At 45.3% G+C, this 21,904-nt stretch overlaps 1 long non-coding RNA gene across 3 annotated transcripts in view; it reads right to left on the bottom strand.

Annotated features, from left to right (window-relative positions):
* LOC147583486 (uncharacterized) overlaps positions 1–21,904 on the bottom strand; it is an 813,850-nt gene that overhangs the window by 742,602 nt on the left and 49,344 nt on the right. For 2 of the 3 annotated variants that reach the window (XR_015248270.1, XR_015248269.1), the window contains exons 2-3: positions 4,536–4,626; positions 641–753 (exon numbers count right to left, since the gene is read on the bottom strand). This is a non-coding gene — a long non-coding RNA (uncharacterized LOC147583486). The remainder of the gene's footprint in view (positions 1–640; positions 754–4,535; positions 4,627–21,904) is intronic. The other variant, XR_015248271.1, reaches the window with a different exon arrangement.

The following is a 21,904-nucleotide window of genomic DNA, read 5'->3' as shown; positions in this document are numbered from 1 at the left end:
CTTGACATGCCAAGCTCTGGAAATAAGATGAATGAGACATAGCCCCTGCCCTTAGGGAATATGTAGTACATCTGAAAGATAACTTTAACAAAACAATCTTGTTTATGTTATTGCATCTGATCCTCCAACAACGTGGAGAGGCAGGTACTAGTGGTATTATCCCTATCACACAGGTTGAAAAACAGGGTGAGAGATATGTTCAAAATCACACACAAAACCCAGTCCTGAGATGCAAACTGAGCCCAAGCCCTCAAATCCCAGTGCAGTTTGTTCCTTGATACAATGTTGCCTGCTGGAGGAAACCACAGTGGTGCCTTGTACCCCAGGCTCACACTCAGCCTTTGCAGCCTATCCTCCAAATTTGGGCTATCAAGAGTCATTTTCTTCCCAAGGCTCACATCCTTGGGCTTTCCTCCTGACTGGGGACACCTGTGAGACGGGCCTCGCTGAATGTATACGCCCTCCCAGTTTCAACGACAGCATTTAAGAATGAAGGAGAAATTCCAGGGGAAGGTGGGAAGATATGAAGGTAGTAAATGTGTATCCTGTTTGTGGAAAACATATCCAGTGTTAATCTGTCCTCTAACAAAAACTTTTTTTTTCTTTGTAACGCTAATCGCTAGATGACTCTAACGCTTACCTGTAGATTTGCTGTTATCACTCAAATGTCAGCTCTTTCAGGGTTGTTAATTGCCTGTCTCCTTCAGTTCCATTCTCTTAGGAGGCCAGGGCGGGGCTCATAGCAAACACTGGCTGAATAAGTGAAGGAATAAAGGAATGAACACATTTTATAGAAGCTATGCCAACCAAACTATATTCTGATTTAGGAGAAGAGCCAAAAGCGATGAGGTTTTGTAAGTTTCAACAAAACGCCTGTAAAACCCCCAGCTTTAATAATGCAAACTTATTTTCAAGAAACGTGAATGTTTCCTTTCCAAACATGTACTTTTATAGTTCAGATATTTTTTGCTTCGTTGTCAGTAAAGGAATGTTCTTACAGTGGCACAAGCCAGTTTATCGTCTGTTTCTTTTTATGTGGATGGTTAAAAAAAAAAAAAAAAAAAACTCATCATTTTGTGCCATGCCAGTGGTCTGGGAAAAAACATCCAAATCAAATGTGGACAGTATATAAACATCATGCTAGTGATGCCTCACAGAGTCACAAATATCAGAGCCGGCAGAAATCGTCAAGTATGTGTGTCAGTCCAGATTGGTTAAGGAAATCATGGAGAACCACACGGCAGGTTGGTGTCAGGGCTGGGGCCAGACCCCATCTCTCGATGAAGGTTCATTTCTTCTGTTGGAGTGTTCAGAAACAGAATCACAGCGCTGGGCACCTGTGGCACAAACCCACAGGAAGGTGTTGCCGTGGAACGCTGAAGAAGGAGAAAGGTGGCTCCAATTCATCTGCCCTATCTGGTGCCCCTACTGACACCACCCAAGTCTGGGATGAACGGATGCGACTTGAAGCTGAGTGTATTGGGTAGATTTTATTGCAAAACCAACTGCCTCAAAAGTCAGTGGCTTAGGGGACGCCTGGGTGGCTCAGTCCTTGAACGTCTAACTCTCTGTTGTGACTCAGCTCATGATCTCACGGTTCATGAGACCAAGCCCCGCCCGCATCAGGTGCAGAGCTGATGGCGCAGAGCCTGCTTGGGATTCTCTCTTTCCCTCTCCCTCTGCCCCTCCCCTGCTCATGTGCACACATACACACACTCTCTCTCTCTAAAAAAAAATATTAAAAAAAAATAGTGGCTTGAAAAAAACAAACCTGAATTTGGCACATGGTTCTAGGAGTTGGCAACGTGGACTGGCTCTTCTGGTCTCAGTTTCCTAGAGCATCAGCAGTCAGCTGCTGGCTAACAGGAAGCTCCATTTCTGGGGGTAGCTGGTATTCCAGCTGGGGTGATAGGAAGGATTGGGTACACGTGTGTTACCCTCTGGCAGTGGCAGCATTATGACAAACAGAAGAAACACGTGGCCACGGCCAAAACTGGCACACCACCCCTTCCACAACATTCTATCGTTGTGGCCGACCGCAAAGAACAGACTCTACCTCAATGGCAGGAGCTTAAAGTCACACTGCAAAGGCATGGGACCTGGACAGGAAGGAAAATGCCTGTTTTTGCCATCTCCCCCACAGCCCTAGAGTCCAGCATGTGCTCTCCTACAGGACTCTCTGCCAACCTGCGAGGACACTCATTTGCATCTTTATTAGGTGTAAGCTCACGTCCACATTAAGAGACATTAAGAGGACAAGATATTTAGAATGAAGACGGCCAGCAGTCCAGTAGGGGAAGTGGGGCACGCAGAGTCACCTTAAAGAGTTACTTGCAGACAGAAAGTCCATATACTAGTTACATGTGTGGGTCCTGGAGTCAGCCTGGCTGGGTTTGAATCTCAGAGCTAGATTCACCAGCTATGTGATCCCACACAAACTTCTTAACCTCTCTGGACCCCAGTTTCCCTGTTTGCAAAATGCAATGACCCCAATGGTATTATTAAATAATGTGCAGGCCTCACGTTCAGGAGGGGGTAAATAAATATCAGTGGCAATTGGCTTACATGTAACAAAACAATGAGAGAAGTGCTTTCCCTTCATGCCCCCTGCATTTTTGTCCTCCGGGTCCAGGCAGAATTTGTTGCCTGATGGCTGTACTGTCCACAAAGGGGAGGAGGAGAGGTCGGTGGCCCAGCCCGGAGAGATACCCCAACATGAGGAGGAGGGGAGAGAAGGTAGTACCTGACCCCTTTCCCTTCCAGCAGCCCTGGAGTGGCGGGACCACCCAAGAAGATATAAGTGGAAACAGGGGGCTCAACCCTAAGCTCTGTGGCACCCAAACTCTCACAAAAAGGCCCAGGAGGAACCAACCCCCCCAGAGGCACAATGGGACCACAACAGTCAGAAGCAGTCCCCCAGGCAGGCCTCCCCATTCTGGACCTTGAGAATCCCATGGGCTTCTCACACAACCCAGGGTGGAGGGAGGGTTGCCCCCAAACATAAACCAGGCTGAATGTCTTGCCCTTGCTGACAAGAGAGGAAAGGGTCAAGCAAGATTTATTTGATTTAGAAACAGAGAATGGATTGCTTCTGGCCCCACTTCTTGTTAGGATTTTGGCCCGAGAGTGAACTTCACCCTCCCACAGAGCGTGTGCTCACCTAACAACCCCCAGGCCAGAGCACTGGCTGAGGGCTGTGGAGAGGCCCTAAGGCATCTAGGTGTCCTCTACCAGGACCACGGCTGTGCCACATCTTGTCAGCACAGTAAGAGAAAGCCACGGCCCGTACGTCCAACAGTCCTGCTTCAGTGGCCAGGCTTCTCAGGCCAGCATGGGGACAGGGATGCTTGGGAGGCAACTGAGGTGTCCCATAGAAGACATGGGATGAGTAAGTTCAAACCTTAGCTCTGCCACTTGTCTGCATCTGCCTCCTCTCTGTGCCTCAGTTTCCTCTTCTGTTCAGTCAAGATTGTATCCACCTTGCAGGACCATAGTAAGAACTAAGTTAGATCATGTATATAAAGAACTTGGCAGGTTGCCTGGATGGTTCAGTTAAGTGTCAAACTCTTCTTTTTTTTTTTTAAGTTTATTTATTTATTTTTGAGGGTGGGGGGGAGGGGAAGAGAGAGAAGGAGAGAGAGAGTCCCAAGCAGATTCTGGACCGTCAGCACAGAGCCCGATGTGGGTTTCCATCCCACAAGCCATGAGATCATGACCTGAGCCAAAATCAAGAGTCTAACTGACTGAGTCACCCAGGCACCGCATGTCCAATTCTTGATTATGGCTCAGGTCATGATCTCACATTCCTGGGATTAGATTGATCCCTATGTCGGGCTCTGCACTGACAGCTCAGAGCCTGCTTGGGATTCTCTCTCCCTCCCTCTCTCTCTCTTCCCCTCCCCTGCTAGCACAGGTGCACACACACACTCTCTCTCTCTAATAATAAATAAATAAGCTTAAAAAAAAAAAAGAACGTGGCACATATGGATTTGTGATAAATATTACCACATTGTCAATAGTTTACAGGATCTAAGTAGAAGTGGCATCTCAGACTGCATAGCAGACAGAGATCTCTATCCTCTGCACTCTCCCCACAGAAAACAAGAGTCCTCCCCGGTCGTGACCTTTACTCTTTGGCTTCTGGACCCATCTTCCTAAAGAACTGAGCTCCTCAGCACATGTGTTCTGAGGCCTGGTTGTACTAGGTGCTCAGTAACTGGTACAATGCTAATTTGCCAGTCCAGGATTTAAACTTCACCCCCCACAACCAGATAGAAAAGTCTGATTTGGGGATCATCGCCACCAACCCTCCAAAGGGTTGTAGTGACGGTCAAAAGAGATGATGTCCAGACCAAGTTTGGCATTATTGTCCTTGTTAGCTCAGAATTTCCCAATAAATGGTAGCTACTGTTATCAATTATTAATAATTAATATGTAATGTAACTATTAATATTATGTCATTATTAATATCCATTGCTCTCTCAATCCCCTCCCTTTGGCATCTCATCCCCACCCCTTCTGAGAACATTATCAACCTCACGTCCTGATGTCCAGTACATATAGATGCATCTTAGGTACACAGAGGTCAAGATTGGCCTGTGGCCCCTTGTACTTCAGTTCCCTTATCTAGAAAATAGAGATGATAAATTGTTGGAAGGATTCATCATGGGAGGGCCTAGAATAGCACTTAGAACATGTTCATCATCAGCACCTTGATGATCTTCTTTAATAATTTCAACTCCCACCAAGTAATACATTCCATGACCCTCTTTTTCACTCATGGGCAAGCCCTTCTCTGTGAGCCATGCTTCTGTGACTCCCTCTTGCCCTTTTTTTTTCCCCTTTCCATTATAAAAACAAGTCTTGCTTGGTTGCCAAATAAAACCCAAGCATCACATTCAATCTATTGCAAGCCTGGCAAAATCCAGGCCAGCCGTGGAACAGGATGGCAGGTGCTGAGATCCGCGGGGCCAGCTCTGGAAAGAGCAGCCAGAGACCCATTCCAGGCATCACTGGGAGGCACCCTGAGCCAGGCCAGAAGTCACCTGGGAAGGTGTACACCCAAGAAAAGGGAAAAAAGATGCACTAAGTTGGAAATAAGCATTTCTGGAAAAGTCTGAAGCTGATGCGACTTTTCTATCTTGCCTGAAGCATCTTTCTGGCCTGGGGCAGTTTTCAAAGCCCTTGAAGGCATGTCTAAGCTCTCCTTTGCTTATAGTCTTCTAACAGCATTTCATTCGATTCTCTCAGGGTCACCAGTGTGATTTTCCTTTAGCTCCAGCTCTGATTTTTGTTTTCTAGGATTGAGTATGAGCTGTGCTCCCTTCCAGGCCTGGACCAATCAGCTCCTTGAGCCCCTCCCCCAAGTAGCGGGCCCTCATGCTGAAGGACCCACAGTGACAAGCACGTCAAGGGCCCTCTGCCAAGGCGGGAGAAGCTTTTCACAAGAACTAAATTAAGGCACGACATTATTTTTCAAAATGAGAAAATACTCATTAACAAAGTGCACACCCTACGTTTTAATTTTCACTCTTAATTGTGAATTTGTTCATGTTAATTGCTCAATAAAATGAAGTACAATGGGTCACAGGATATAGAATCCCTCTCTTCCCAGGCCTACAACACCTAATTATTCCATCTGGTATTAAAATCACAGCCTCTGCACTCAAGATTATATAGCCACAAAATCCCACCTGACTAAGCTAACACAAGATGCTGGCATCCCCTAGATTAAGTTCCTGAAATTGCATGTGTATTTATGAAGGATAATTAAATACTTTAACATTTATATTGTGCTTTTACATGCTTTAAGTGATTTATAAGCACTAATTCTTGTCATCCTTGTAATAACACCACGAGATAAGTACTAGTATAATTAGTCACATTTTGCAAATGAGGAAAGCAAAGCCCAGAGAGATGGAGTTACTTGTCCAAGGTCACACAGCTACACAGTGGTAGAACAAGATGTAAATGCAGACAGGCTGGCTGGCTACAGTGCCTGTGTGCATAGCCACTACACTACCTTGAGACTAGAACTTTCCACTACACTTGGGAAAATGTGAATGCTACCCGGACACATGGTGAAATCAACCATCTCAAAACATCCAGTTTCAGTGACCCCTGCTGGCCACTCTGAGACCGCACAACCACAGAGTCAGGTTTAGCCTTGAACCTTGGGGTAGGTCCCATCCGTTTTTAATCTTGGCTCAGTTACTTCACCTCTCTAAAGCTCAGCTTCTGCTGTAATGAGGATTACAAGGGTAATACTTGCAAAACATTCGAAGCAGTGCTTGGCACACCCTAAGAGTTCAATAAATACTAGCCCCCATTATTATTAGCATTTTGCAGATGAGAACGCTGAGAGAAGCAAAGGACTCCCCCAAAATCAAAGCCACACTGCTCATTCATAAGAGTCCCAAATGGAGGGGTGCCTGGGTGGCTCAGTCGGTTAAGCATCTGACTTCAGCTCAGGTCATGATCTCACGATTCGTGAGTACAAGCCCCTCATCCAGCTCTGTGCTGACAGCTCAGAGCCTGCTTGGGATTCTCTCTCCCTCTCTCTCTGCCCCTCCCTGGCTCTCTCTTGCTCTCTCTCTCTCTTTCTCTCTCTCTCAAAATAAATAAATAAACTTAAAAAAAAAGTATTCTTAAAAAAAAAAAAAAGTCCCAAATTAAGATTCAGACCCACGCGCCCGGTGTGCCTCAAGCATATTCTACTAGAGCAGGTGTGGATTCATCTTGCCACTTGCCCTTCCCTGCCCTGCCAGTTGGGATATGTGCTCATTCTAATGGCACATCAGGGCTCCTGGCCCCCAAGGAACCCCCAAAACCCATCAGGAACAAATAGGGGTTTCAAATTCCAGCTTTGCCCCTCAAGCCTGTTGCCAGGAAGCTCCGGATGAAGGCACTGAGGCTCATGGTCACCCCTCATGCCAGCGTACTGAATCAGTGTTTGTTTCTTTCAGGGCAGCCCCAGGGCTGTGATGGCTGGAGAAAGTAAATGTGAAAGCAACAAGGGAGAGATGGCCACGAAGGCAAATGAACAGCCAGCAATCGATATAATTAATCTGTCGGAAAAGCAGGCACCAAACTCAAGTGGGTTTGCTGCCAGTTTGAAGCATTTATCTTAAAGGCTGAGACGCACTGAGTCTGCTGAGAGAACAAGTTTGCATTTCAAAGATGCCTCCAGGAGAAGCGGTACCCCGTCTGCAAACAAGGTCTTTGAAGGTTTGTAATTCCTCAGCATCTAGCAAAACAATCACTCCATAAAGGCAGCTTAACTCTGTCAGAGGTTTCACTGTGAGAGAGGGGCATCTTTTCACGGTTCCCCCCAGAGACCCTGGGAGGTTTTCCGCCCCCATGTTTGAGGCAGGCATGAGACTGTCCCACCAGGAAATCAGACTGTTAGGACAAGACAGAGTGGTCACCCTTCCCCCAGCATATATTTCTCCAGAGATAACTTCTCTTAAGACACAAGAGGCCGTGCCTAGGACCCAGGGCAATACTTTTAGAGGACCTGGAACATGTTTTAATTCCTTTTAAAAGAAAAAAAATGATCTTTTAGGTGGTTGGAAATGTTTTAGTACTATATATGTGTATATATAGTATATATATACATATACATACATTTGTCTTTATACCCACATAGCTGGTGTGTGTCTGTGTGTGTGTGTGTTTAAAGTTTATTTATTTATTCAGCGAGAGAGAGAGAGAGAGAGAGAGAGAGAGAGAGAGAACACAAGCAGGGGAGGAGCAGAGAGAGAGAATCCCAAGCAGGCTCCCCACCGTCAGCACAGAGCCGGATGCGGGGCTCAAACTCACAAAACACAAGATCATGACCTAAGCCAAAACCAAGAGTTGGATGCTCAACCAACTGAGCCACCCAGGCACCCCTGTGTGCTTTTGGGTTTTTTTTAATGTTTATTTATTTTTGAGAGCAAGAGAGACAGAGAGAAAACATGAGTGGGGGAGGGGCAGAGAGACAGAAAATCTGAAGCAGCTCCAGGCTCTGAGGTGTCAGCACAGAACTGGACATGGGGCTTGAACTCACAAACTATGAGATCATGACCTTAGCTGAAGTTGGACACTTAACCAACTGAGCCACCCAGGCATCTGCTTCTGTGTGTTTTCTTAGTGTAGGAAGGGGGCATTGAAGGCAAAAGTGGCAAAAGTCTCCAACAGGCACATGACAAGATGCTCAATATCACTAATCATCAGGGAGATGCAAATCAAAACCACCATGAGATATCACCTCACACTTGTTAGAATGGCTATTATCAAAACAAAACAAAACAAAACAAAAACAAAAACCAAGAAATAATAGTGTTGGCAAGGATGGGGAGAAAAGAGAACAGCCCATACACTGATGGTGGGAAAGTAAATTAGTGCAGCCACTGTGGAAAACAGTATGGAGGTTCCTCAAAATATGAAAAATAACAACCACCATATGATCCTGCAATCTCACTTCTAGGTATTTATTCAAAGAAAATGAAGATACAAACTCAAAAAGATAAGTTCATTGCACATTATTTACAATAGCCGAGATGTGGAAGCAACCTAAGTGTCCACTGATGGGTGAATGGTAAAGAAAATGTGGTACACACACACACACACACACACACACACACACACACACACACACAAATATTATTCAGTCATGAAAAAGTATATATGAAATCTTGGCACATGTGACAACATGAATGGATCTTGAAGGCACTGGGATAAGTGAAATAAGTCAGAGAAAGACAAATACCCTATGATCTCACTTATACGTGGATTCTAAAACAAAACAAAACAAAAAACAACTAAGTTCGTAGAAACGAGAACAGAGTGGTAGTTGCCAGAGGTGAGGAGTGGGGGGTGGGAGAAATAGGTAAAGGGAGTCAAAAGGTACACACTTCCAGTTAGAAAATAAAAATTCATGGGGATGTAACGTACGGCATGGTGACCATAGTCTTTAATGCTGTGTTGCTTATTTGAAAGGTGTTATGAGAGCAGATCTTACGTTCTCCTATGAGAAAAATAATTTTGCAACTATGTATCATGACAGACTTGAACCAAACCTCTTCTGGAGATCATTTTGCAACATACACAAGTATTACATTGTTATGTGGTACACCTGCCAATTAATATAATGTTATGTGTCCATTATATATCACTAGAAAGAAAATGGCACAATCGGCTGGTGGCCTTCCCTTCCCTGCATCACCTCCCCACCACCTCTCCACTTCCTTCCTATGTCCCAGATAAAAACTTGAACTCGAATCCTCAGTTCAGAGTCTGCGTCTGCTTCTCCCTTAGCAACCAACCCATTGCCTTTATGTTCAAGGCAATGTGACCCACAGGGGAGCACACGTAAGGAAGACAGGGCTCACCCACTCACTGTTGTGCCATTCACAGCCAGACCTAAGTGTCTTCTGAGACAGCCTGTGGGGGTTGGCCACCCCACCCACCCTCTACACCCTGGAGAACAATGGAGTCTGGGGCCTTAGGGAGCAGAACAGCATCGTCAGAGGCCTGAGATCTTAGAACTGTCAGCATGTTAGTGGGTCTGCCATCCGCATCTCATGTCAAAGGGGACTTAGCAGGGCACCTGGTCGGCTCAGTCGTAAGAGCATGGGACTCCTGATCTTGGTGTTCTAAGTTCAAGCCCCATGTTGGGTGCAGAGATGACTAAACAAAATTTAAAAGTTAAAAATTAAATAAAAGATGACTTAGCACTTAGCACTACTAAGATAAACAGCTTATTCTTTGCAAACACAAAAGCTTTCCAAGTATTCAATATCCAAACAAGAGGGTACTCAAATACCTTCCTGAGAAAAAGTCACTACCTCATTTATGAGAAAGCCCACTTTCCTTCCTCATGACGGTGGTAGTCAGCAGACCCTTGTGTGGTAGACTTCTAAAACTTGATTTTCTTATTTTCTGTATTCTTTTTTTTTTTAATTTTTATTTTTTTATTTTTGAGACAGAGTGTGCGCAGGGGAGAGGCGGAAAGGGAGGGAGAGAGAATCCCAGCAGGCTCCTTGCTGTCAGCGCAGAGCCCAATGCAGGGTTCAAACCCACAAACCGTGAGATCATGACCTGAGCTGAAATCAAGAGTTGGAGCTTAACCCACTGAGTTACCCATGCGCCCCTGTTATGTTCTGCATTCCTGATGCTCTGGCACTTGAAGCCTTTATCCCGGTGAGGATAACGTCTCCCAGGGCTAGCTGATTCCTGGGCATAGCAAACACCTCTCCACAAGTGTAAGTGCCTCAAATACGCACTGCCAACTAATCCCAAGCCCATATTCCAACCATCTCCTTTATCAAATTCTCACACCTCAAATCAGCATTCCCCCTGCTCCAAATCAGCCAGGGCCAAGTACTCCATAACTGAGACCACCCTTAAACCCAGAGCCCACAGAAACGATTTAAACTATTATCCAGCCCACAATTTACTCAGAGCTCCTATCCTGCCTATTTCTTCCAGTGAAAACCTCAGTAAAATCTCTGGACCTTCTCCCCTCTCCTGCTTCCTGACAGACCTGAGTGTCCTCCCACGTGACCCTGCATAGCTCACTGAGCCTCCTGTTTCTAGACATCTGTGAGTGTAAACTTCCTTCTCGACAATCATGCCCTGGTGAAAACAAATCCCAGGTACAATTGTTAGAACAACCCCACCCAGTGTCAACCTCTATAACTGAGAATTGGCCTAAGCAGCTGACAATGCTGAGCCAAGCTAGGAAAACCCCCACCCTCAAGTGGATTTTTCCCTTTTTAAGCTTATTTTCCAAAAGTTTTCCCTGACTTAATGTGACAGGACAATTTACTGAGATGGTATGGTTTCTTCCTTCCATCACTTTTTCTCCCATCCGCGCAATTCCCACATGTATTTCCTTGACTTGGAGAATTTTGGGAAGAAAGCAGAAGCTGCTTGAAGTCAGTAGCTTTTCCCTTACTTGGTAAAAACTTTACTAATGGTCATGATTATGCTATAGATGACCCCAAGGAGAAAGGGAGGAGCAGGCTTTGTCTGGAGAATAGTGAGAAAGATGAAAGAGAAGTTCTCAGATGCTCCCAAGAGTTACAACACCCCAGAGGGGACCGGTAGGACCCAACCTCTGGACCCAGCCCCAAGCTTGACAACAAAGTCCCCAGACACCAGTGGACCAGGTAAGTTGGGACATGGGGCCACTGCAGAGTAACCAGCATGGACCAATGCTTTGGAGCTACCCAAGAGCCTCCCTCCACTCAGGACTTTAGAAAGACCCCAGGGTAGGAGCTACAATAATCGTGAGATGTAACATACCTATACCCTGTGCAGCAGAAGTTTGGAGGGTAATTTAGATTAACTAAATAAAAAAGAAGCTTGATGGGGCAAGCCAAAAGGACAGAGGTGCTGTGGTAGGCAAAAAAGGACCCCCACAAAGACATCCACGCTGTAATCCCCAGAACCTGCGAGTATGTTACATTACACGGCAAAAGGGACTTTGCAGGTGTGATTAAGTTAAAGATCTTGAGATAGAGGGGATAATGGGCTTGGTTGTGCCCCCTCAGAATTCATATGCTGAAGCCTTAACCCTCAATGCGACTATACTTGGAAAAAGAGCCTATAAGGAGGAATTAAGGTTAAATTAGGAAATGAAGGTCAAATTAGGTAGGGCATCAATGTGATAGGATCAGGGCCCATAAGAAAAGACACCCGGAGGGAGTTCACATTCTCTCTCTTTCCCTGCCTTGTGAGGACACAGCGAGAAGGTGGCCATCTGCAAGCCAAGAAGAACACTCTTACCAGGGACCAAATCAGCTAGCACCTTGATCTGATTTCCAGCTTCCACAACTGTAAGAAAATAAATGTCCCTTTGGGATTGCTGGCTTTGAAGATGGGCAGAGGCCATGAGCCACAGGATGTGGACAGTCTGTAGATGCTGCAAAAGGCAAGACTAGGAATTCTTTCCCACAGCTTCCAGACAGGACTACACGCAGGCAACTTCTTGATTTTTGCCCAGTGAGGCCCATTTTGGACTCTGACCTCCAGAACTATAAGATAATAACCTTGTGTCATTTTAAGCCATCAAGGCTACAGTAATTTGTTACAACAGCCATAAGAAATTAATACAGGAGCCAACCTATAAAAAGAGTTCTCAGTGGCCAAATCTGAAGCCATTTAAACAAAAAATTAAATAGCATGGTATTGGATTGCAACTCAAAGTATAAAATAAATATATGGGTTACAGGAATCCATATTGATATAGACAATTGAATAAATAAGTAAATGGGAGGAAGGGGTGAGTCTTCCTTTACAGAATGATTCCAAATAATAGAAGTAGATAATTCTCCCTCCAGGAGATGGACCTTAACCAACTCCCTCTGGTAAGTGGGGTTTCCACTCACTAAACAGGCACCCAAAGAACAGAGTATGGAAAGGAAAAAAATAACGACCCGGCAACATTACCCTCATCAAATGCTCAGGGTTAACTAGCGGCCCCTCTTGTGACTTAATCATGAGAAGTGTCAAACAAACCCAAATTGAGGGAAAGCCTACAAAATATCTGACCAGGGCTCTTCAAAACTGTCAAAGTCAAGAAAAACAAGGAAAGGCTGAGAAACTCAGACCAGAAGAGATTAAGGAGATACCATGGATAAAGGCAGTATGGTAATCTGGATTGAATCCTAGAATACAAGAAGGCTTTGGTGTAAAAATTGGCAACATCTGAATAAAGTCCGCAGCTTAGTGAATAGAGGAAAGGGAAGAGAAGGGAAGGGGGGAAATGTGTTATTTTGTCAAACCTGAGTTTGTGGTTACAAAGCCCTACCAGCTACATAAACAAGAATGAGGATAAGGAGGCTATTATAAAGTACTAGTTATAAAGTAACACAGAGGTAAGTGTGTAGACATATAGACACATAAGTATGCAAGTTGTATTTTGTCTACCTCAGGGGCAGTTCTTTAACTTTTAAAATTACCTAATCAGGAATCCACACCCCAGGGTGGGGTGGTTAGCATCTGATGGACTCTAAACAGAGGTCCAAACTCTAGAAGCTGTCAGCTCAAGCACTTTAAACACTTCTATATAAATCCACTCTAAAGGATCATTAATTGGCAGATAAGACATTAGAAAAACTTCTTCAGTGATTAAGTGGGTGGAGCACAGGGTACGTGGGAGGCTGGAATCCCATTGGTCCTGTCTCCTGCCTTTGTCATCTGGTCTTTCTTGTCTGTTGGCGGATCTGCTTAGAAAGTTTAGCTGCTGTCCCAAAGATCCTTTCATACAAGGGGCTTGTCGAAGCACCTAAAAGCACAGCAGCCAGCACAGAGCTGGCAGGACATGGAGGGATGCTTTGGTGGCCTCTTGCTTAGTAACAAGTGTGGCAGAGTTTAGAGAGCGCATAATAAAACACCCGGAAGTGAGGCAGTGAGAGGGAGGCCTAGAGCCTCCACTTGACTCTAATAATTGGATGCTCCAGATGGTCACCAAAAAGAGCAGGACAACTGAATGGCCAAATGGGCTGTTTGCCTCAGTAGGGGATGGGAGGGAGAAAGCAAGGGAAGGGGGAGAGAGATGAAGAAGGGAATAAATATGAAGAAAGAAGAGAGAGAGAAGGGGTCGAGGGGAGGGGAAGAAAAAAGAAAGAAGGAGGGTTGAAGGAGGAAGAGAGATGTGGACGATGAGCCTTGGCTTGGAGTGGGAGAGGACCAGGGACAGGAGCAGGATGAGAAGGGTGTTGATGTGGCTACGGGCTGGACTGAATTCCTGTCCAGCAAGGGAGTACGCATCACGTGCGCTGACCAGCATTTGCACCCATGGTCACGGCTGCTGCCTCCAGCTTTCTGTTTCCCAGGCAGTGCTGGCTGCAGGAGGCAAAAATCAGGCCATGACTAAATAACTACAGGTGGGAGTGCTAAGAGAGGAGCTTAATGAGGCGAAAATAGCACACTCCTGTCCCTACCAAGGCCTGGAGTAGGGAGGGAGATGGGGCCCCCAGCAGTAGCGCAAGGGAGCCCTGAATCTTAGGGCCTAAGATATCTGGGCACCAGCCTCCTTGGGAGCACAATAAAGTGTTAGACCAACCAGGGCCCCTTCCTGTCTAGGCCACTGAGCACCCAGAACCTTAGCAGAGCAGAGACTAGCTACCTCCTTCCAATGTTTCAATAAACAGCAGCTGGCTTCTCTCCTCCCCCAGGAAGCCTTCCTGGAATGCCCTTCTTTAGTAAGCTTCCTCCACGGGTCTCAAACAATATCCCTTCTAGGCCGCTTACATAAAACACTTTGAGGCATTGAGAAACGCACAAGGATTTGGAGACAATAGCAAAATATTACTATTAAAAACAACCACAATAATAGGGGTTGTGCTATATATTAAGCACTTATTCTGAGCCACATTTCGGGACAGCCATGCGCACGTACTGTCTCAATCAATTTTTCCAACCTATGAACCTAAGTACTATGAAAATCCCCATGTTAGTGCTGAGGAAAACTTAAGGTAACTGAGGCACCAACAAGTCAAATATCTTTCCCAAGGTCATGACTAAGGGGTAATGAAATCATGATTCACACTCTGAATCAGACCCTAGCTCAGCCACTGGCTCTCAGGGGCACTAGGACAAGGGACTTCAGCTCTCTATACCTGGGTTCCCCCAATGGTGTGGATATTCCACCCACCCAACAGGACTGTAAGGAATGACAAAAAATACCATGCGTGATGGGCCCGGTTGATAGCCTGGGAAGGGAGAGCCACTTAAGAAAAAGTTGCTGAATAAGGAAAGAAACATGTAATGGCCACCACTGTTGCCTTGTGACATCTCCTGAAGTTCTCACATCCATGGGTAGTTTGCCCAGTCGTCGGTGCTGTGGTCAGGATGCTGCTCAGTAGTACCCACCTCCCCGGGGCCATCATCAGTGGAAGTGACCTTGACCTCCAAGTTCATGGGGTTTGGGGTGGGGGGGAGGGCCTTGCATCTAGTCCCTCCAGACCAACCAGAGTCCTCTCTTGAGGTTTTTCCAGCAAAACCTAGAGAGGACAAGCCTTCAGCTCTGACTAGGGAGTCCTCAGGATGAGAGCAGGGGTCTGCTGGCAGCTATTTCCCCACTGTGCAGCAGGGGCCTCCACTTGGAAAGAGAAGATGAAGCTCTCACTCAGAGAGAGGCACAGATGAACCCCGCCAGCAAGTGTGTGAGTGCTCGGTCCCAGTTGTCGCTGAAGCCAGCCCCATCCCCACCCCTGCTGTCGTGTGGTTTCTTGAGCCAACGCAGTCCCCTCTTTGAGCTAGTTTAAGTTACGTTCCTGTTACTTCCAAACAAAAGAAACTCAACAAATACAATCACTGAGCTCACCATTCATTCACTTGTTCATTCATCCAACAGGTAGGTGTTCACTGGGTGCTAAAAATAAGCCACGCACAGTGGACCCCGTGCAGACGCTGGAAGAGACACAGTGAAAGAAGAACGCAAAGGGCACAGGCGATGTTTCTGCTGAATCCAAGAACACACACTGGGCACATGCAAGGAGGACAAGAATTCTGCCAAGTAGGTACTCTTGTCCCAATCTTACAGATAATAAAACTGAAATACAAAGTACATGTTCACTACTGTAATTACAATAACCATTATCATTAGTTGAGTGTTTACTATGTGGCAGGTATTGTGCTAAATGCTCATATTTAGTGATTCACTGTATTTCACTGACTGTAAGGAGCCATCACTTATAAGACACATTAACTGAAAAGACAACATTTTAGACGTTTGTTGCAGATGAATTGTGTGTTCCCAAAATTCATGTATTGAAACTCTAACCTCAGAATGTGACCTGATATGGAAATAGGGTGACTGCAGATGTAATCAGTGGAATTAATATGAGGTCACACTGGGGTGTGATGGGCTTCTGATCCAACATAACTGGTGCCCAAAAAGAAGACTGCCATGGGAAGAGACAGACAGATAGACACACACACGGAGAACACATTATGAAGGTTGGAGGGTGGCTGCTATAAGCCAAGGAACTGCTAGGAGAGACTCTGGGAACAGATCCTTCCCTACAGCCTCCAGGGGGAGTACGGCCTCACCAATACCTTGATCTCAGATCTCTAGCCTCCAGAACCATGACAGGATACATTTCTGTTGTTCAAGCCATTCAATTGTTTGCACTTTGTTACAGCAGCCCTAACAAACTAATACCACATTGTTGCTTGGAAGATGCCCTTGAATTACAAGATGTTAAAATGTCAGTCATCCAGCCATGAAATAAAGTAGTTTGGTCTTCACAACAAACCGACAAGCTGTCCCCATTTTACAGATGGAGAAACGAGGTACCAAATATCTTATTCAAGACTCACGTTATACACTGGTGGGGCCAGGACTGAATGCAATGCTGGGTTTTTAGACAGTGTCCTGTGTTGCCTATCAGAGGCCCCAAAAACCACACACAGCTTCACACACACATGTGCACACCCCCCCCCCCCCCACACACACACACCTCTAGATTAATACTTAGGCCCTCAACTCACAGACCATTGAGAACTACTGACAAAGTTCCATCTCCAAAGAGGAAAGACCATTTGTCCAAGGGGAATTCCTCTTCTAACTTTTGTGGCCAAAACCAATTCAGACTTTGCTCTTTGCTCAGACCAGATTTGTGTCAGCCAGTTTACACTCTTCCTCAAGTGGTGGAGATTGTCCAGACCATTCCTTGGTAAAATTCTAGCCATGATGTATCACATCAGCACAGAGGGCTCCTCAAGGGACGCAGCAGGAATGCTGACAGAGGCCACAGCTTGCCCCCTCTGCACCATGAGTGCAATACAAAGTCCCCAAAAGGTTTCTCAAGTCTCCCAGATGGCTTAGGGGACACTTGTGTCATGGTCTGGCAACCCTGTTAAATTCTGGAAATGCCTTCCAACCCCTTCATCACTTTTCCTGTGTTCTTTTAGTTCTCAAAGGCATCTTGAGAAAAGGGCATTTGTGACACTCCTCAGAGACATTCTGTTTGGTGAGGAATGGGGAAAATGTAAGGACAAATGATTCCAGAGCTTTTATTTAAGAGTTCATTACAAAGCGCCATGGCTCCATGCAAATAAGGCAGGTCAGAAACTGTCATCTGCCACCAAGAAGGTGGGGTTGGCCTTGTTTGTTTTTCCCTGCGGTATCCCTGGTGCCTGGACCAGAGCCTTGTGCACAGCAAGCACTCAAAATACCTCACAGAATTAACAAAGCAAAAAGGGTCAAGGATATAAGAAAACAGAAGTCTAAACAGAGAAGGAGGACACAGAAAACAAACGTTCATGAAGAACCTACTACATGATAGGGACTTTCCAGGCATCTTCCCTACTTTCAGGGGGACCAACCATTCCAGTTTGCCCTGGACTGATTGCGTTCCTAGGATGTAGGACCTTCAGGGATAAAATCAAGAAAGCCCCAGGCGAACAGGGGCAAGTTGTTCATTCCACTTACATCATCTCATTAAACCTCGCAACAGTCCCATGACATAGATACTAAGAGCCCCAATTTATAGATGAAGAAACTAAGGCTCAGAAAGGTAAAGTCTTGCCCAAAGCCATATGGAAGTTTGCTATTATGGCAAGATTGAAATCAAAAGAAGTCTGATTTCAGAGACCAAGCTCACCCAACCAGACCATGACATGGAATCCAACTGACTTCATGGCTTACTCAAATATCATCCCAATCTCCAACTACTACAAGGGCAGTAAATCCTGGCTTGCCAACCTTTGAGAACTTGCTAGAATAGAATAGAGCCAGGATCCGTGCCTCACATCATGCAAGTCTGCAATAAGTACCTGTTGAATGAATGAACAATCAGTTGGGAAATCTCGGCCCATCTCCTTCCTCCCTGTTCTCTATCACGTGCACTGGAACCTACTTTCTTGGGCCTCAGTTTCCCCAAGGTTTTCCAAAATGGAAAGATCTGGTACCAGACCTTCAAAGGGGGTAGACTTTGGGCAAAGGGGAGAGGTGGAAAGAGAGTTCCAAGAGGGCAGAATGTCATGAACCAAGGCAGGGAGAAGGGACAGCTAGAGCGTGTTCAAGAGGTCTGAATTAGAAATAGAGTCTGTATCATAGCAATGGGCCCAAATGGCAGAAGATTCCACGTGTCAGGAGGACACAGATGATTCCCTGGGGCATAGGAGGAGAGTGTTAGACCCCTATTTATGTTTACTTTTTCTCAGATTTAATTTTTTTTATTTTTGTCTACTTTTTAATGAAAATAGCTTATTACTGAAATAGGACACATACAGTTTGTAAATAAAATAAAAACACTGGAAGTTCTCTAGGTTTTCATAGCTGAGGCATAGTTTAAAAAACAAAGAAACAAAAAACAAACAAACATCTGGGAGTCACTGCATTTGCCTAAGGGGAGCTTAATATTTTTTAAAGCAGGGAAAATGAAATGGTCAAATTTGTACTATAACTTCCTGTTTCCTTGAGCTTTTACACTCCCCAAAAATTCACTGCACTTTTCCTCCAACTATCTGGTTACTTACTTTACTTTACTGTCTTAAGTTGAACTAGCCATAGATTTATGTTCATTCTGAGTATTAGCCAAATATACAGTCAGTTGGGGTTTAATGTGAAGGGTGCTAAGTTAGTTCCAACTGGCAAAGTGCCAAGGGGACTGATATATTCTGCATTTATGATTGTTTTGTGTATTTAACCCTGAAAAAGGATACTAAAATAAACTGCTATTTAGAACATGCTGTGTCCCAGTTGTGTGTTAGCACTTGGAATATAAAAGAGAAAGAGAGAATTCTTGGGGTGTGGGTGAAGGTGGGGGAGATTTCACTGTTTATGGGGGACACAGGAATGTAAACATATTACTACAATTTAATGTAATAAGTGCCTGATACAAAGTGGCTTTTCATAAAATAGTATCGACCGAATGAGTAGATGAAAAACAAGTTAAACTAAGGGAAATAAGAAATGTCTTGAAAACCCAGAAGAACTGGCCTGGGTGGAGCAGGGGCAATTCATGGAGCTGGGGGCTGTGGGTGATACATGAAGAATGACTCTGTCATGCAAAGAATGGAATCATGGGACTTCATACAGAGGGAACTGTCAATCATCTGGCACCAAAACCTTAACTCCAGTCATCCTAGCAGGATTGAGGGACTCGGATCCTAGCGGGATTGACTACTGATGCAAGTTGGAGCACTGAGGTTGCCAGTGCTCCAGAAAGACAGAGAAACAGAGACACCAATGAGGCAGATCCAGGGTGAGGGGCAGCTTTTTGGGAATGGGGAGGGAGGGTTGGAGGAAGCAGAGGGGGGAAGGAAGAACAAATCTGAGGCTTTGCATTCAGCTTTGACAACTACCTCATCAAACCACTAGATGTCACCAAATGCAAAACCCGCTGGAGAGTCCAGAGAAGAAAGCCAGGAATCTTCATCCTTAAGAATTCCTCAGCTCACTCAGCCTTAGGAAAGTTTTAAAGCTAAGGAATGCTACGCCCAGATCACTCTAGGTCAAGGAGGACTGATTTTCACAACTGTCACCAAAGGAGATGCCACAACTTGGTGTCCCAGCATCTCTATCTCAGGCACGCAGTATCTCAATGAAACCTCAGAAAAACCCAGAGAGGCAGTACCATAATTAGCCCCAAATTACAGGGGAGAACACGGAGAGCCTGACAAGCTCTTACCTACTCATGCTCGCTCAGCTAGGAAGTGGCTGAACTAGGATTGAACCCAAGTCTCTCAGACTTTCCATGAGCTTGTTCACCTATATTATGACATATTCCCAGGGACATGGCAGGCTGTCACCAGCACAGGGAGTCATCAGACATGAAGCTCAAAAGGCACACCGAATCAATTCTTTAATTCATTGACTCCATGATTTTAATATAATTATTTTTCCTTGATTTTACAATAGGTAATAGGAACAGCTAGTAGAGTGGAATGATAGCCTGAGTTACCCCCAAACACAACTTTTTAAAAAAAACTTTTGACATATACTGTATATGTTGCACTTCATTTGGCGGGGGGGGGGGGATGAGGGAGGTGTTGTATATTGTTGAGCAGCCTATTTATTTATTTATTTATTTATTTATTTATTTCTTTATTAAATGTATATCTATTTTGAGAGAGAAAGAGAGAGAGGAGAGGGGAGAGGAGGGGCAGAGAGAGAGGAACCCAAGCAGGCTCTTCACCATAGGATGTAGAGCCCAATGTGGGGCTCAATCCTATGACCATGAAACCAAGAGTCAAACACTTAACCAACTGAGCCACCCAGGAGCCCCTTGAGCAGCCCTATTTAGCATCTCAGTGTTGTTTGGTGTGGAATACCATCCGTGTGAGGGTATATGTTGTCTGACACAGGAAATGTATGAAAATATAGACTGATGGAGACAGGCAGCATATTAAGAAACCTACCACTCAACCATCAGAAGTCAAGGGACAACAGCAGTTTAGAATGGAGTGCACCAAAGTGTACTCATGTTCTCATTTGAACATTTCCTGGAAGCCACAGAAGTGGCCGAGGCATGCCCTTGCCTTTCCAGCCGGTCCCCACAGTGGAGAAAAACTAGAAGTGAATAATCACAAGACAGCACACCCAGTGCTGTCTTTGAGACACAGAGTGCTAGTGGAGGGGAAAAGAGGACAGAGAGGGAAGGCATAAGGGAAAATGACTTTACAAACCACTGGATCTGGGTTTCAAATGTGAAGAGAAATTCAGGTGCAGAAGGGAATGCCAATCAACCCTGTAGGGCAGGTGCAAAGGCACGGAGGCACAAGGACATAAGAAATTCACAGGATGGCAAAAGTTGTGGTGTGCTTGGTGGACTGGCAAACTTGGGGAGAGTGAGAAACTGGAAAAGGAGACTGGAGGGGTAGCCTTGGCACCACTAGCCACTAAGCACTTGAAGTGGGGCCGGTCCAAACGGAGATGTGCCACAAGCAGAAAATATGTAGCCAATTTCGAAGACTCGGTTGGAGCAAAGAAAATAAAATACTTCATTAATATTTTTATATTATTTTCCTGTTGAAATGATAATATTTGGGATATAATGAGCTACATAAAATTGTTAACATTAGTATCGCCTGCTCGTTTTTACTATTTTAACGTGGCTACTAGAAAATTTAAGATGGCATATGTGGCTGGCGTTATATCTCCACTGGACAGTGCTGGGCTCATTCAAGCATGAGAGCATCGAGTGCCAAGGTAAGGGGCATGAGGTTCATCTTGTGGCAGGAAGGAGTCATCAGAGGTTTGCAGCGGAGAGGCGATTCAGTATGATGAGGGTTTAGAAACATCCTGGGTGGGTGCAGATGGGAGGGGTAAAGCTGTGGTCTGAGAGGGCACTTGAGACCATCAAAATTTGCTAAATCAGAAACGTTTAGTTCTGAATGAAACAGAAAAAGGAAACTTGGGAAAGCTATTTAGGAGGGCGAAAAAAAAAATGCCTTGCAGTTCCAATTCAGATTACTGCCCTGCAAAAAGACAGTCCTTTGGGCGGAAATTCCTCCTCCTCCCCAAATCACAAAATCAAACCTCCATAGCTGATGTAGAACACAAAGCTGAAAGGATAGCTCTCAAGGCACAGGAAAGTATAGTGGCCATGCTTAAGAGAAGGACTTACTCCTCTTTCCTTGTTAAGGATCCAAGAGGAAAATCCAACCCCCATTAGGCCCCAAACAGCAACACTCAACAGTGCGCTCTTTTATACGTAACTTCAAGGCTGCTGACAGGAAAGACTGTTGCCATGGAAACAGGCCCAGCCTGGAAGCAGAATGGGGCAAGCACAGACAGTCTCACAGCCTGCTGTGTCCACAGAGCTGACCAGTTGGTAAATATTACACCAGGCACATACCAGAGACACAAACAGTAAGTCATCCCAATGCTGTGCTGGAATCGGTCCACCAGGAAATGTTGAACTTGGAAACTGTGTGGCTTGGTTCCTGTGTTACAAAG

This window comes from Puma concolor, chromosome A2 (genome assembly GCF_028749965.1).
Source record: "Puma concolor isolate L17-30 chromosome A2, mPumCon1.1.hap2, whole genome shotgun sequence".
Taxonomy (NCBI): domain Eukaryota; kingdom Metazoa; phylum Chordata; class Mammalia; order Carnivora; family Felidae; genus Puma; species Puma concolor.
The sequence above is the reverse complement of the archived record's forward strand: the minus strand, read 5'-3'. Positions and strand labels throughout refer to the sequence as shown.